The 15,803-nt window shown below is 40.7% G+C and overlaps 1 protein-coding gene across 1 annotated transcript in view; it reads right to left on the bottom strand.

The window, feature by feature from the left end:
• The window catches only part of T265_03877 (hypothetical protein), a gene marked incomplete at both ends in the record, with an annotated part of 86,387 nt that overhangs the window by 6,804 nt on the left and 63,780 nt on the right, over positions 1-15,803 (bottom strand). Inside the window, 2 exons of the mRNA XM_009168469.1 lie at positions 2,766-2,953; positions 7,928-8,224. The remainder of the gene's footprint in view (positions 1-2,765; positions 2,954-7,927; positions 8,225-15,803) is intronic.

Genomic DNA, 15,803 nt, shown 5'->3' with positions numbered 1-15,803 from the left:
CCGATCAACCGAGTCGAATGCGCCTCGGAAATCCAGGAATACTAGAATCGTGGGTTGCTTATACGTATGGCGTTGTTCTAGCACCTGACGCAGTGTGAAGATTTGGTCAACACAACCCCTACCAGGCCGGAATCCCGCTTGCTGCTCTCCAGTCAGTATCTCACGAGCCACCGTAAGGCGTCGAAGCACAATTGACGCCAACAGTCTCGTTACAACCGGGGTCAAGCTGATCCCCCTGTGGTTACCACACTCACTACGCTTTTTTGTTTTGAAAATGGCACTATCACCGATTCTCCCCAGTTGTCTGGGACAGACTCCTTTTCCCAAATACAAGCAAACAGGTCGGCGCTGACTGAATCTCTAATAAGGAGGAACGCCTTGACCGAGCTGGCTGGCATTGTTCTCCGTACCAGAAATCTCAGGAAGCGCACCTAATTGAATTACTATATAAATATATACTATATAAATGTATACTATATAAATGTGTTCCATTTGGTCAAGATAAAAATGATTGCTCTGAAGTAGTAGAATAATCGATGAACATAGGTCATTGCCATACCATACCAATGCTCTTTGGGAAAGTTGAAAATTTTTTTGGAAATCGATACAATCCACAAAACAGAAGATACTATTTAAGATTTCCAGATTATACATCGGTAATTGTATTTTTGTTTGTGATGAAAGTACCTTGTTTAGAAAACTAAACCCTAAAGAGAGTTGTTCCGACATTCAGTCAACTATCTTCTCTAGAACACACCTAACAGAACCAGCTTGGTTGCATGTTGGATTCCTTGAATTGTTAATGAACGGAGGTTAAATTCGACGAACAGGTATCCTGCGGATCAACTTTAGGACAATTTAAAACTTCAGAGGAAATGCTGTCAGTTTTTTAACCAGTATATGAGCAACCTAAGACAAGTGAGTTTTATGGATGATAAGCACGAAATAACGTCATTTATTTTATAATCGTCAGATGAGTAATGCCGATGTCGTGCAGCAGGGGGATTTGTAGAATGTGCAAAAAAATGCTCACTAAGGAGTATTAGGCCAATGACTTGGACGACGCGTCTGCTTTCTATCGGTATCACAAATGCTATATCCAAACATGATAAGCGGTTTGTGGGTGCGACATCACACCGTCCAGAATATAGTGACAAGTTTAGAAGGGTAATCATAAAACTGGCTCACTTTTTAAAAACCACCAGAATTACAAAGGGTCCTACCTATTTAACTAACGTGCAAACCGATTAGCACTACATCCAAGATCAATACACCTCAAGCCCTTTGATGGGCAGCGGTCATCGACCTTATGTTTAAAGATTGATAGTTTGGGTCAGTGAGCTTGACAAAGCTCAGAAGTTAAGGGTTGACCATACTCACCAGGGACCCATTGTTTTGAACGCGATCCGGCATCTTGACTGTTCCAGTCTAGGCTTGAGCAATATGGCAGTGGCTCATCTCTTCAGCCTTTTTCGGGTGACAAGGCAGCTGCACACCAAAGGGGTTATCGTTAATTTAATTGCTGGTGGCCTGGTGAATTTGATTAGCATCTAGGATATAATTCTGGTTGTCTGCTTTATTTTCAGTCCGAGCATGGTTTGTTTTGTCTTTGTGAAGGATCAACCACTTAATCCGGACTTAAACGTCCATAGCGTCGTGCAGTGCAAACATGTTTCTCTTCTGTAATTTTCTAATCAAATTTATACCGACATTTCCCGATTCCGCCCGTGCACGTGCATCTGATATACGCGGTGAAAATATAACTAATTAGTAGTATAACAAATCAGTTTACACATTTTTATTTGATTTTCATCAGTTTCGATGAAGAATGGCAAACTAATCAAACGGTCGGCTCTCTGTCAAACATTTACGTGCATGGACCGAAAATCGCTCAGGTTTACTTGACATAACTACTGAGATGTACACACCAGAGCAGTTTTTGTCATAATAGTAGACCTCACGGATTCCTTAGTATTTTCCTACTCACCGAAATGGACCGAAGTAGACAACGTCGTGTGAACCTACAACCTTGAGTAGTCCAATGCAAAAACTTGTATATGAAACTGGGGACACCAGTTACATGAAGAAAGTAATAAAACTGGGACGTTCCTCACTTTGATTTGTCATATTTGCAGACACTTTCCCGCCCTTTTTGCTGGATTTTCAAACGAACCATACAATACTATAAAGTGACTGTTCACTTTCTAAATCAAGCATTTGGTACCCTCCACAAAGTGTCAATTATTCTATCCACCCTTTTAACTTCCTTGGTCATTCTGTTGTTCATGTCTTCGTATCCCCAACAGGATTCATGTCTTCAGTTTGTATTGTTAGTAAGATAGAATAATACCATTTGGCGACATGAGAATCTCAACGGAGATAAACAATAAATCTTTCAGGAGAATTATTTCATCATTCAACGATTCACTTTTCGAAATTTCGGTACCTCAATGCACTGATATAAAACAATATTCCTGTATTGGTGCACCACTCTAACTTGTGGTACAGCTAACATGGTTGAAGACTACTGTGTTTAAGTTCACAGGTCAAATCTTTTCCATTCATTGATTGGGCGTAAACATATGGACCTATTGAGCGTTTCATGTGCTATTTAACAGAAGTTTCATAGCCATGATAGCGCGGAATATCCTAGGGAGGTGCAAATGGTATTCACGTCTTTTTAAAGGATATCTAGTATATATGTATACCTGTGAATGTATTTACTATACATGAGATTGGAGAAATACGCGTAATTCTTAAAGTACCTGAACCGAAGTTGACGAATGACTGCATACGATCGTCTGCTGTTTTCTCTGATCCTTGGTTGCGTTGATTGTGCAATTGATTTTTGTGTACAAGGTTTCTGAGGTGCCTTGCCACGCACCTTGATGCTGGCATGTATGTTGAATGGAATATCACCTCCAGTGAGCTCGCTTGAAACAACATCGCATCCCTGTTGAATATGGAGAAAGGAAGACAGCCGTGATTATTCTCTTGACGGAACACACCACTCACCGGTTTTGTGCCTTTTTATTGGTATTTGTGAAACGCTTCAATAATTCAACAGTCCAGTCAATTCTCAAGTTTACTGATAAGCTTCCGAGTGACTATCTTACATTATTTGTCACAAAGCCGCCTTTCTGTTTTCCAAATTCTCGGGCCCAGCTGAACAAGACTTAATCAGCGTAGTAAAGTGGCTGCTCGAATTTGACTGCCTTCAGGCAATCCATGATGAGCACTTTTCTCTGCTGCAAAACAGGAATTTTAACGCGGATCTGACATTCACGTACATAGTTATGTCCAATATGCCCGAAGGTAGCTTGGCTAACTTCACATAGTTGATCCATTCGGTCTGTCTGATGGTCGGGCTGCCTTTGGAGTTTTGGCAGTCAACATCATGACAGTTGGTTGTAATGAAATGTCGCAATGAAAATCCTCACAGTGCCGTATCTCCCAGCATACTTTCCATGTTTTAGCGTGCACGCAGATAAAATCTAGAGTGTCGCGATGCTAAATTAATCCTATTCGCTCGTAAGAGATTGAACAAGATCACACATGAGCGTTAAAAAGTTACAGGAGGATTATTTCCGTCTAACCGTGGTTGTAGAAAAACGTGCATCATAGATCAAGTGGTTTTAAGTTTGGAACATATCGCCATCTTGTAACTGTTTGGAAAACGAATATCAAATGGACGGATACCACCCTGGTGCTGCCCCAAAAGAAAACCAACTAGAGTTGTACAAACTGCGCTGAACGTAACACACAAATTCTACGTAATTCTTTTGGGAATTTAGTTCACCCACTGAAAATAACTCTTTACCGATAAGAATAGAGCTGTGGGGATCGACGCGGCGCTAAAAATTAGGTACTTTGGCCAGTGATGCAGGCGGTGCCGGGTATTTGTGTAGGTGGGTTAAACTTTTCGTTAGGGTGGAGGTATCTACTGCCGTTATAATGAAATGTTCACGGTAGTTGGACAACGTCAATTACAGTTTGGTTCTCTAGAAAATAGCTCTGAGCAGTGCCGCACCCTTCAATGTGCCGGAACTTGTAGTCAATCTCAGGCAGGTCTAGAAAATTCTGTTCTCTGTTTTGGGGGGGATTCAGTATATTTCGAATGAACCCCATCTATGTAGCCAAGGTTGTTTATCAGTTCTGTATTCAGGTCCTCCATAACACCAGAGTGCCATGTCCTTAGCCATTTACTCTAGTTCGTGCCAATATTTCAATGTTAATTTCTGCTTTTCAAAAAACCTTCAGCACTACCAGGTTGAAATATTAGCAATCGAACCAGCCCGTTGTTGAGTTGTTGTGAGCCGTCTGTTTTGTGATTACACAACCACATTAAATTTTTCTTGGACTAAGGTAGCATATTAGATAAAGTCACAAGCCTACTTCCAGACACATTGGAAGTAAGGAGAAGGTTTCTAATGTCAGACACAACGCTGCAAGAATGAACGTAACTCTCCGTAGACAAGATGGTTGAAGGTATAAAGGTACGCCTGAACCTCAGTCATTTTGTTTTCGACTCAATTATGTGCACTTAAGAACACGGTTTAGCGAGGGGCTCACCAATATCCCCGATTTTGGCCAACATGTACATGGAAGACTTTCAGCATAAAGCTTTAAACGGATTCGATTGTCCACCAAGAGTTTTCCGGCGTTACGAAGATGACACGTTCGTTGTGATAAAGCGGGATAAGGTGATCTAATTCTTTCAATAGCTGAACATTTTGGACCCTTACATTAAGCTTAGCGTGGAGCTAGATTTCACATCAGGTACACTACCTTAACCACATGATACACAAGAGTGGTGGGAATTTGAAAACCACTGTTTACCGGAAATCAACAGATAGCGGTGCGGTCTTAAACTACTCCTCAGCACATCCAAAAGTAGTGTATGCTAGTATAGTTTCAGCGATATTTAAGGGAGTGAGAGCACTGTGTACAGAGGAGGTCGACTGAAGAGCAGCACAACTTGAGGTAAAAAATGACTTTAAGATAGCGGATGTCCAGTTGGTTTAATTAAACAACAACCAAGACGGGTAAGGGTGCCAACAACAAGGCATAACAAGGAGTGGATCGGAACAGCGATCATCCCATACAAAACAGGATATCTGAAGTCATCAAAAGGGTGCTGAATACGGCTAAAATTAGAGTAGCATTCCAGAAGGAAAAAACTTTACGCTCGGTATTGGTGCGTTTGAAGGATCGCCCTCCGGCTGATAGGACTGAGAACTGCGCATACAAAATAAAATGTAACGACTATACGAAGGTTTATATAGGCCAGACAGCCAGGGAATTGCACACCAGAATCGGTGAGCACAAGCCGTCCATTAACAGACCACCGAAAAACATAGAGGAATACCAGGCGATAGTCAAAGATTCGGAAATGGCAGTGCATGCACTGGACACTGGGCATAGGATGAATTTAGAAAATGTGGACATTCTGAGACCGGGTTTAAGATTCACATCACAGTGACTGGTGGCCTAGGCCGTGGAAATCGCCAAGCATCCTAGAGGGGGTTGAGCTTGCAAACGTGTGGAGAGCGGTATTAGATCAGCCGAGATGACACGAGGCGGTGTGCAGTTATCAGCGAAATGGTCTGGGTCTAAAAGCACAAGATCCGAGTTAGATCCAATTAATCACCCCACCTCCATCCCCAAACCAACTGTCCCGGCACCCTTTGACGGACACAGGTGAAGAAAATTTGTGAACGACCCCAAGAGGAACTTTCTATTAAGGTGTCCTAGACTGAAAAATCAAGGACGAAAAATTCGGGTTCAACATGGAGGCTAATTCTCCTTTTAACCAATCTATCGTAAATGTTAGTCATCCCCACTAACCAACAAACACGAACATCAGACTAGAGACAGCGCTGATCAGGTAGGCTAGTCATAAGAAATCTCACGGGTTGGCTCCCTGACTGCCTTAGAACCCAATCAACCTACTTACCTACTCACTTGGCCTGACGGAGTTTTTGTGCCAAAAGCGAAACGTTGTCTAAAAATAAATCCACCGATTGTTTACCAAACCTTTCTGAAACAAAGCCAGTGTTGTTTTAACAGCTGGGGTTGAGTAGTTTTCGTCATGTATTCAAATTTGGATACCTCATAAAAACAAACCTTTTAGGATTGAATACCCGAGGACTACCGATTATAATCAAGGTTGTTGTTCACAGACGGTAACGTCAAAGGTATGCCCCACCTGCAGAAAACTTCAGCAAATCAGCAGCTAAGCCGAGTCACGAGTTCTAAAGCCCATCTGCCTTTGATATCCATTCCATGCGGCACTCATGCGTTCTCTTTCTACGTCAAAATCATCTAGCACCCTTCTCCATTTCTTGCTTACGTACGATCAATACAAAACCCACGTGTGGGGCTTGAATAGAGATACGCACCTTAAACTAGATTAGCGTGGAAAATTCAGGTACCCTGTGTGATGCCGGAGCATTCGTTCTCATTGCTAATAGTAAAGAACTTACACTCACAAAAAGATGTAAACGAGTTACTTTTAACTGAATTTCATACTCTATAGGATTGCGTTATCTGGTTGTATGGATTATTAGTTTATATCAGTCAAGAGAGAATGCAATCCGAAAGTTCTTGAGGATTTGTTCATCGTTATCTGTACGCGCTGATTCTTTTGGAGAAGCACCCTAGTTTTCTGTTGCTAAGCTGTTGGTGGAAGTACGGAAGTTGGCTGGAAGCATGTCGTAATCGGTTCGCGATCAATGACTGCAACAAGGATAATGAATGGTAAGTTCTCCGACTACGCAGCCATGATATACTGGTTACAGGATAGGTGAGCAACAAATTTGTGGTTTTCCCCTAAGCAAGTACTTCGTGTAAAGCGCTCGCGAGTGTGTACACACATTTTTTGAAATCTGTTGATTATCAAGCGTCATCCGTCAGCAGATAACCTTGTCAGATGTACTCACGCCTATCGTGTTATTTCGATCATATAATACATGTCGTCATCCGTTATTACATGCGGCTCCCTTCGGGACCAACTTTGATTCTCTCTCCAGTGAGTGGCAGGTTGAGCGTTCAGCAGTATCCTAGCCAGACTAGCAGCCCAGGATCCTAGCATCATAAGAAACGAGATTACTGTGGAAATGCGAAGACTTTCGAAATTAAGGACGAAGAGGATCAGTTCCAGTTTGCCATGTCTTGTCAGTTACATAACCTGAGTTCCACGGTTGTGTAGAAAGCTTCCTTCTAGATAATCCAGGAGTAATCAGGACTTCTTTACTCAAGCAAATATTTTACCCAAGCAGTTTAGCGCCACTTTTATGGCCCAGCGGGATCAAAGGGGTGCTCCAAATGTTTGCTGAAGTTGAAGAGCATAATTCTACTGATGGGTATAAATGTGCCAATTTAAACAATGTGGAAAGAAGTACACAAACATTATGTGAAGATAATTGCTCGACTTCTCCTCAAGCATACACAGATATTCTCAACGTTAGGGAGAGCAAAGGATGCGAGGAATATCTTTTGTCACAAGGCGAGTTTGGTGGTGTGGACAGCCATACGTTTTACAGAAGACTCTGCCAGAAACAAGCCTGAGCAATTATGGACAGCAAAAAATGCAATAGGTGGAGAAAGTGTTAACAAATCGAAGCATTCACACTCCGCGTCGTCTGAGTCGTGATAAATTCAATCATAAGCGATGATAACATTTATTTTTGATGCTCCGGGTTTATGCTTGGATCAATCAAGTGTAAAGATTAGCAGCTCAAATAGCTAGATATCTCGGAATCAAAATAACTAAGATTTGATAGCAGATTATTGTTCAGGTCTCCGTATGCTCGTGTAAATTGACACACTCAACATCCTAGCTCTTCTTTTCACATAAGTTGAAGATTCTGAGAGTGAAACGCAAGCTAGTAACTGTAAAAGCTAATCAAAAGTCCTGAGAACTTACGGTGGTTCTCTGTAAACAGTCAATCAGATGGTAGTACTGCTCTTCAAACAGATCCATTCTTTCGTTCTCGAAGTTTTGCTCTAACTGTGGACTTTTTTGCATGAGTTCTGGTTCCGTATAACCTGGACCAACACATCCTGCCTCTTCTTCAATGTACTGTAGACCTTTCTCCAAATAAAAGCTGGGACTGTTACCGATAACCGGGTCATCATGGCTCATCTCAAAGCGCCGCTTTCCTTCCAAAAATGCAGTTTCCGTTGCCAGTTTCATTTCATTTATTCTTGAAAATCTGGCTTTCTGTAAAACACATTAAGCGAATAGCAAGATCAATAATGAGGTACAAAGATGCATTCGAAAATATTTCAAATAAAACAAAAACCTGCAACTGAATTTCTCACCCATTTACCTTAGTTTGGATAGAAGACCTAAATAAAAGAATATCTTGTAAAATACATATTGCTTTCTCTTATTTCTGTCATCCAACAGTGAAGTAAGCAAATGTAATATTAACGGTTTTCTACTGTCTACTAGTGACTTCTTTGGCATGAACTCTGCATGGTACTATAAATGTCGCTCCCAGGAAGTATAATTCAAATTCTGTAGACCTCTCAACTTTAAATAAAACACCCGTCTCTCAAAAAGTGTTTGTTTGATCAAGAGAAATCTTTTTAGTTCAATGCCATGTTCTTCTTTTGACCGCCTGTAACTAATAATCAGCATTTGGGGATTCAGGATCTTGTATGAGAAACGTAACTCTAGTGCTTTTGAAACCTCCACTCGTCCATCTTTTCTCCCCCAAACTTTACCTTCGATAGCATAAAATTTGAATTAACTCCAATAATAGTTCCTAACTTGTAACACTTTGGTACTGATCAGCAACAAGAATCAGTCTAAATACCTTTACCAGCTTTTTATTATAGTCAGGAATCGTAATAGCGCTTCCGAGGTGTCTTGTTTGTGTGCATAACTCCATTCGGTAAATTATGCTGGTTTAAAGAAAAGAGTGAAACTGGGACTGATATGGGTCATTTCAGGCGATTGACTGCACTTAATGTCGGATTGTCGAAAGCTCTTTTCAAACCCCCCCCCCAAAAAAAAAATTTTCCACGTGAAAATTGTCACGTATAGTGTACAATCCATATTCGAAAAAATGGGTTGGGACTGAAAATACAGCCATACGGAGCATGTTTTCTTATGTGGGCAATCAGTCATACGTCACCATCTGTGTAGCCTAGATAGCCTACTCCCAAAGTCACATGTTTCTTTTAACGTGTAACATATGGCTGAATTGTATCAGAGATCAATACAGCCTAAAATATTGTACCCATATTCTAGACACCACATCACTGGAGCACGTGTGCTAGACAGACTATTCTCAGAGGTTGGCTCTAACTGAGTGGCAGGAAAAAGGCTGTGAACAGTGTGCATCAACAATAATAATAATAAAACTAAGCTAACGAGTTTTCTTTGGCTATTCTCTAAAAACACCACATAAACAAGTTTCCTTATAGAAGAAGACAACATTAGATGCAACTAAGTGAAGCACTTTATAAGGTCCACCTTAAATTTCCCAGCACGGTCAGAAAAATATTTGGCTTTTCTGATACAGGTGCCAATATTCTGACCATTGGTTGGACTCCTCCAATCACGGAGAAAAAGTGTGCTATATTGATATGATTCCGCTAACGAAATATTTGCTCTATCAGTCATAAACGTTACAACCTTCAGTTCCTCGCTTGTCACTCCACCTCGCGATGAAGGCAATGTAGAAACCAATAGACTAGTTTGCGTAACCAGGATTGATGAATTGATAGATAAACTATGGTGCACATAGGTTGAATTCATTCACCTAGAAAGACGTATAACTATCTATATGCCATCTTCTATAACTGCAGACTGTTCACCAGCCTAAAGTTGGAACATAGAACGGCCTCATCGGTTCAGCCATCAAATGGAGTTTGAAGACCACTAGAGTCACACAAATCAGCCCAAGCCTTCGTTGTATATTCCAAGACTATTCCTGATTATAGCAGTCAAGCTTAACTGTTTATATACTGTGGTTTCCAACCAGCCTAAGAGCGCAGTACTTCGAAAACGAACTAACCAGATGGAGTCCGTTGAGGAGACAGCCAATGGAATACTTGCGAATTTCTCCCGTGCAGTTAGAATAGAAGAAAGAAGTTTGACAAATTATTTGCAATCAGCAGATTTTGCGAGCTGCACACTTGCGTTTTTGATAAAACCAAACTGCTGCACCTGCCTGCAACCAGGAGGGTAAATTTTTGAAATGGTTGAGGTGTCGAATAGATTTTGACATATATTCCGCTTGTATGGATGTAGGTGTCTTGCAGGATGAACAAGCGAACACCCACTTCTGTCATTTCTTGCTGTGTTAGCACTACTTTATCATTCTATTACCATGTTGGTGTGTTGTCCTCGGAAGCGGAATTACGTAAGCTTTTACAATCTTGAACAGGATTCCGAGGAGCCAGAAACGTTTACTATTTGTACTCTATAGAAAGCCACAAAATCGATTGATGGTTCTTGCAAGCTGGAATGAACTCTGCAGTTAATAGAATGAAAACTCCCTAAATTTTGTTATTTTTCTCAAACGATTCCATTCGGGCGGATTTTTCCTGACCCTGTGGTCTATTGATCAAGTAATCAGTCAATCAGTCCAACTGCAAACGAATGAGTGACATACACATTACCAGTCTTCAACCAATTGCACCTTAACTGTTGCTATGTTGGCTTGTCAGCTTTTGTGAGAAAAAAATATGCGACAAAATGCTGTTTATTTGCATTTCTCAAAGCCCCTAAATACATAAAATATTGAATGCTGTTTCCTTGAATAACTAGCCGTCCAGAAGAGTGATAAGGAATGGTTCTTAGCATCGTTATTCTTGTTTTGTATGCGCATGCAAATAAGCTTGCACGCAGTAAACTCTGAAATGTGTTTACCCGGTTCTTGTTTACTGAGTACGGTCACAAATTTTAGCCTTGGGTAACTATGCCTCTTCCAAACCTGAAAGAAAACTCCAAACGTGTGTTACTCTTTAGTTGCCTTGCACCCGTCAATCGGGTTTTAATTCCCATTAGCGTGAAGACTTCGCTGTCGAACGCAACACTAAAAGTTCTGCCCATTGTGCTACTTAACCGGCATCGATCAAGCGCATCTTCCGAAGCCATCTGGGGCCAACTTGCCCTGGACTGCACAGAACCTTCAATAAAATAAACTTCCGTGTAGTGTACTTACCGAAATGTGGGAACGTGCAGTCAGCAAACCACAAAAAAATGAAAAACATGAATTGTTACTTTTGAAACTGTTGCTGCCAAACTATTGTCGACCGTTAAGACGAAATGTTTCCTTTTTAAATTGAAATGGGGAACAAATGTTTTCGGTTTAGCGCTGTCAGCTATCTGAACAGCATTAGGATGTTGCATCCTGTATAGCTTGTGAACAAATTATTGCATATCGAAGGTAATCTGCAGCGGACAAAAATAACCATATAAGGTTGTAAAAATGCAATCAGTCCACTGTCAAAAGTTGGCAGTCGCCTTTATTATTTATTGTTACTTACACAACGAATGTCAAAATCAGTGAAAATGCAAATAAGCTTCGGTGTCTTATGATGCAAGACTGCCTGTTCAAACGAAAAAATGCTAGCTATTCTGTTTTTTTCTCATCAACTGTCATGAACTGGTATAATTCATCGAATGATAGCACCATTGGTGTGTCGTGCGCCAGAGATACGACGTAAAATAATACTCCTCGTTCGTAATTTATGTGCTCGCATAGGAGAATGCAGAAGCAAGAAATGATTTCATACTTGCACTGCAACCAAGGGAATTGCGCAAATTGTATCCCCGGATTCAACACGTACAAGCACCCCAGAACTGAGCAGCTTGTTGGTTTCCGTATACTCAAGCATGTGGCTTGCCAGCAGCTGATACACGACTGCATGGATAAACTGAAACTTAAACCTCGTCACGCACTGAAAACCATGGCGTCGCTAAGGTCGACTACCTCAAAACGTGCAGCGATATTGCCAGTAAATAAGGCCAGTCGTTTCCAATCTTCGTGTCAGCTGTATGTGTTGTCACTTCCCTTGACTACCTACCTTGACTACTAGGCCCGTATCTATGCGCGCCGTTGTCTGAGGACTCAACCTTGCATGGTAGCCCAACCCAACTGACAACAATGGCCCTTTGTCTCCATGACTGTATGCATCAGACAGAAATATCAGTCTTGGGGGTCTCAGGAGGACACATGGACAAAAAAGCTTACTCAGCACTTCGAAAGTCAACTCTGTATGTGAGGGACCTGAAAACTGGTAAAAGTAACTAACATTTATCGAAACGTTAATTTCCGCCTTGAATATCTTGTTTGCAGATTTGTACCAAGACTCTCAGTTATGGAATTTTTCTCCCTTTAATGCATATAAAACACTGAGTGTGAAATCCGACCCCACTAACTTCTGGGAAGCCTGACCACATGCTCTCTGCCAGCCGCTCCTTCCTAAGAGACACACCACATGCTAATAACGTAGGCGTCATATATTTTTAATTGAAAACCTATGTGGAAAATCCTACTGGGGAGATCATTTTAAAATAGAATAAATTGTAAAATACACAGAGTTTACATAAAGAAGCCCATAAAAGAGGATTTTCTCCGTAAAATAAAACGCACATTTAAAGTTTGTAAACAGATTCTAGACATAGTGATAGAACATTTATACCTAACTTCCTTTCTACCCTTATCTATGCAAAAGCTTATCATGAATGAGTAGTGCTCGGATATTTCCCTTTATACAGGTCAATGTGAGCATAACCTCAGCTCGAAAGAAACAACCGAGCAAATCTCGTCCAGTATGCTCACCGAATGTTTTCTGAACACGCAATAGGAGTTGTAACACAGATTGTACCACATGATTTATGTACTGAAAATAATATCAGTGCAAGGTATGTTTTCCCGTTCAGAATCGGTTTTATGAACAACACGAGCAACCAGCCAAATTGTCGTTTTGTGGGACAGAATTTGTTTGTAGATTTGCCAGCTCTGAGTGCTTAGTTGCAAAAGTGGGGCAGACTCAAGATAAGGATATGGCATGATGAACGACCATTTTAAATAAAGTAAATTCCGTGGGTGGTTTGACAAAAAATTATTCACTCCCCAGCTGACAGTCGTGAGACACCGAGATGATATTTCAGCTCACAGGACATTCGAAGACAGAAAAACTGGGGACGTCCATATGCACAATAATCTAGATGTCGGGCCTGTCAATCAGCCTCACGGATATTCTGGTCGTTCTGCCATTCGGATACGTAGATTTTCCGCTCGACGTATTCAGACAAATTCTGTTACTCTTGGCTTCTGTTCAAGTTAGTTTACTCGACTTGAATTGGCAAACGATGATGATTTGCAACTAGATGTGGCGTTCTTAAACTTAACTTTCTTTTGAGCTATGTTGAAGGATCACTGCTTTATCCTTTCAAAAGAACTTGAGCCTGGAGTTTGGAAAAGGGTTTCCGATTAGATCGATTTTTGATTTGTTTTTCAAAACAACAATAAATGTCTGTACGTCACAAATTTTATTTTATAATTGCTGGACCAAGGATATGATTCCCTCATGGTTTACCCGCCAACAGCCAGGTTTAAAGTAGACATTTTTGCCTTGTACTGCCATGAGAATTGAGAACAGTAACTTATTAAGTCGCTCGTTTCAGTTCAACTGTTTCATCAAAGGATACGTGCACTCGTAAATATTATGTTCTATGTACAGAAGCAGGAAGCAATTGGTGACCACTGGATTATTTCTGTAATACTAAGTAATCTCGTTCTTGTAGAAGGATATGGTTATAAATCACCCTATTCGCCTCACCTAGTAGATTTATAGTGAAATAACTGGCTCCTGACATTTCCCATTTACGGCTGAAGCTCCAGGATCTTGTCTTGGGTATCAAATACAGAACTCCCATAAGTGACAGACAATTCTTTACCAGCCTGACAGTCAACCCAATAAAAGAAGGCTTTAAAGTTACCAGAATTTGGGACAATATTCTTCACTAGACCCAACAATTGTATGAGAAAGTAATTGATATTTGACGTCCTATTACGTTCGTCGATTCATTGTGGTGTTTGGTTAAATTTGCCTCGAAAAGCCCTAAGTTTTCCTTTGGTGGTTCTTAGTGCGGGAGCTATTTTACCCACCAAAGGTTGACGTAACGCTTATATGGCCAGTCTCAAGCTCAAACTTCATCACAAGATAGAAGGTGAAGCGGCCATTATGAAAGCTAACATACGTTTAAAAAACTGTTACTACTAAATTGGCGTTTAAATGAGTGTTCCGTGCGGGCTTCGCACAAACAGGGTTCCGCTAGAACATAAGCCTGATAAAAATTTACGGACTGTGCATTCCGAATGAATCCTAACGAAGTTAAAACCGGTTGATGATTTCCACCAACCCCGTGAGCATTTTTTTAAGAAATCGAGCACATGGTCGCTCTTTGGAGCAGCTGCCTGTTTGAGTTAGAAAGCGCTTATGTGTGATTCACCACAATTTATCACAGATGCAACCACATGCGTAAGTCTTTAAATGACTAGGAAACTGCATATTTGGTAGTGGTGGACGCCCGTATATCTGTGTCCACGCGATACGCAAAGCGACAGTTGCCTTTCTGCTTCCATCCATTATTATTGTTTGTCCATCATACACCTGGGAAACAGCAGCACTGAGTTTTATTCTGTACAAACCTCAACTGGACTGCGTAATCCCGGCTATATTGAAACTCGAAATCCTGACATCCGACTTGCGATGCAAACATCACCCTATAGTTCACCAGGAGGGGCTGCATGCACTATAGTACCACATCTGGATAGGCAAAATAATCAAGCGTGGACAGTTTGTAGTGTTCTCTGAACCCTAAACGACGAGTAGTTAATTGCCTCTAATTTTAGTCTGGAAAAGTTAATTAAACTTGTAATTCAAGAGGTTTGGCTATTATTAGTCTGGCTTTTTCTAATTCAATTAAATTGTGCGACAAACTTGACAGTCAAGTGTTTTTGTGTGTATGACTTTTACAAGACTCATCAACTAGTTCGACCAAACAGACCATCTTTCAAGGTTTGAATGTTCTCTTCCTGTTTACCAAACCAGGCTTTAAATGTGTTTGTTTGCCACTTGATATTGTAAAGCATTTTCAAATGTTCTTGGAAATGTTGTTTGTTGAATAAAACGACGAATATCTTCCTGAAAAGCACTTCTTAGAAAATTTCCCAAAAACATCTCAGTAGGATGAGTCTCATTACTCAAAACCTTGGTATGTTAATCATAAAAACGAATGCATCCGGTCCCTGATTGGTAGTTATGAATTCAAATTCTATTTATAACCTGTATTTCAAACGCAGGCCGAACATTCAGTTTCGCCTAGCGTGTAATCCGATTCGAATCAGTTATTTGAGTATTTTGTTCGATGTTTTACCCGAAATCGTTCGATAACTCGTAAGTTGACGCATCAGCAAAATATCACTCATGATGTCATTCTAAACATTTCACTTTGACAAATTCAGTGGACAAAAAATTGCTCGGAATAAGTAAATATTCATTTCCAGAACAGAAAACCCGGCCCCGGAAGCGCTGATGAATTCTACTTTCGCCACCACCATTGTTATCAAAATATGTGAAACAAGCAACAATGTAATATACATAATTATCATTTATGTTTTTCATTTATTTTTGAAGAGCATGGTCACAAACATAAAAACTGAATGCAAGCGATGAATGCGAAAGAGTAACAGGAGAATATGGGAGAAAAGAGAGAAACGTCTCATTCGAAATCATGCCAAGGACAGTGCCAGTCTGATGAGGTGAATCCC

The sequence above is a fragment of the Opisthorchis viverrini genome (genome assembly GCF_000715545.1).
Source record: "Opisthorchis viverrini unplaced genomic scaffold opera_v5_59, whole genome shotgun sequence".
Taxonomy (NCBI): domain Eukaryota; kingdom Metazoa; phylum Platyhelminthes; class Trematoda; order Opisthorchiida; family Opisthorchiidae; genus Opisthorchis; species Opisthorchis viverrini.
Note: the sequence above shows the minus strand (reverse complement) of the source record. Positions and strands in the feature narration are given on the sequence as shown.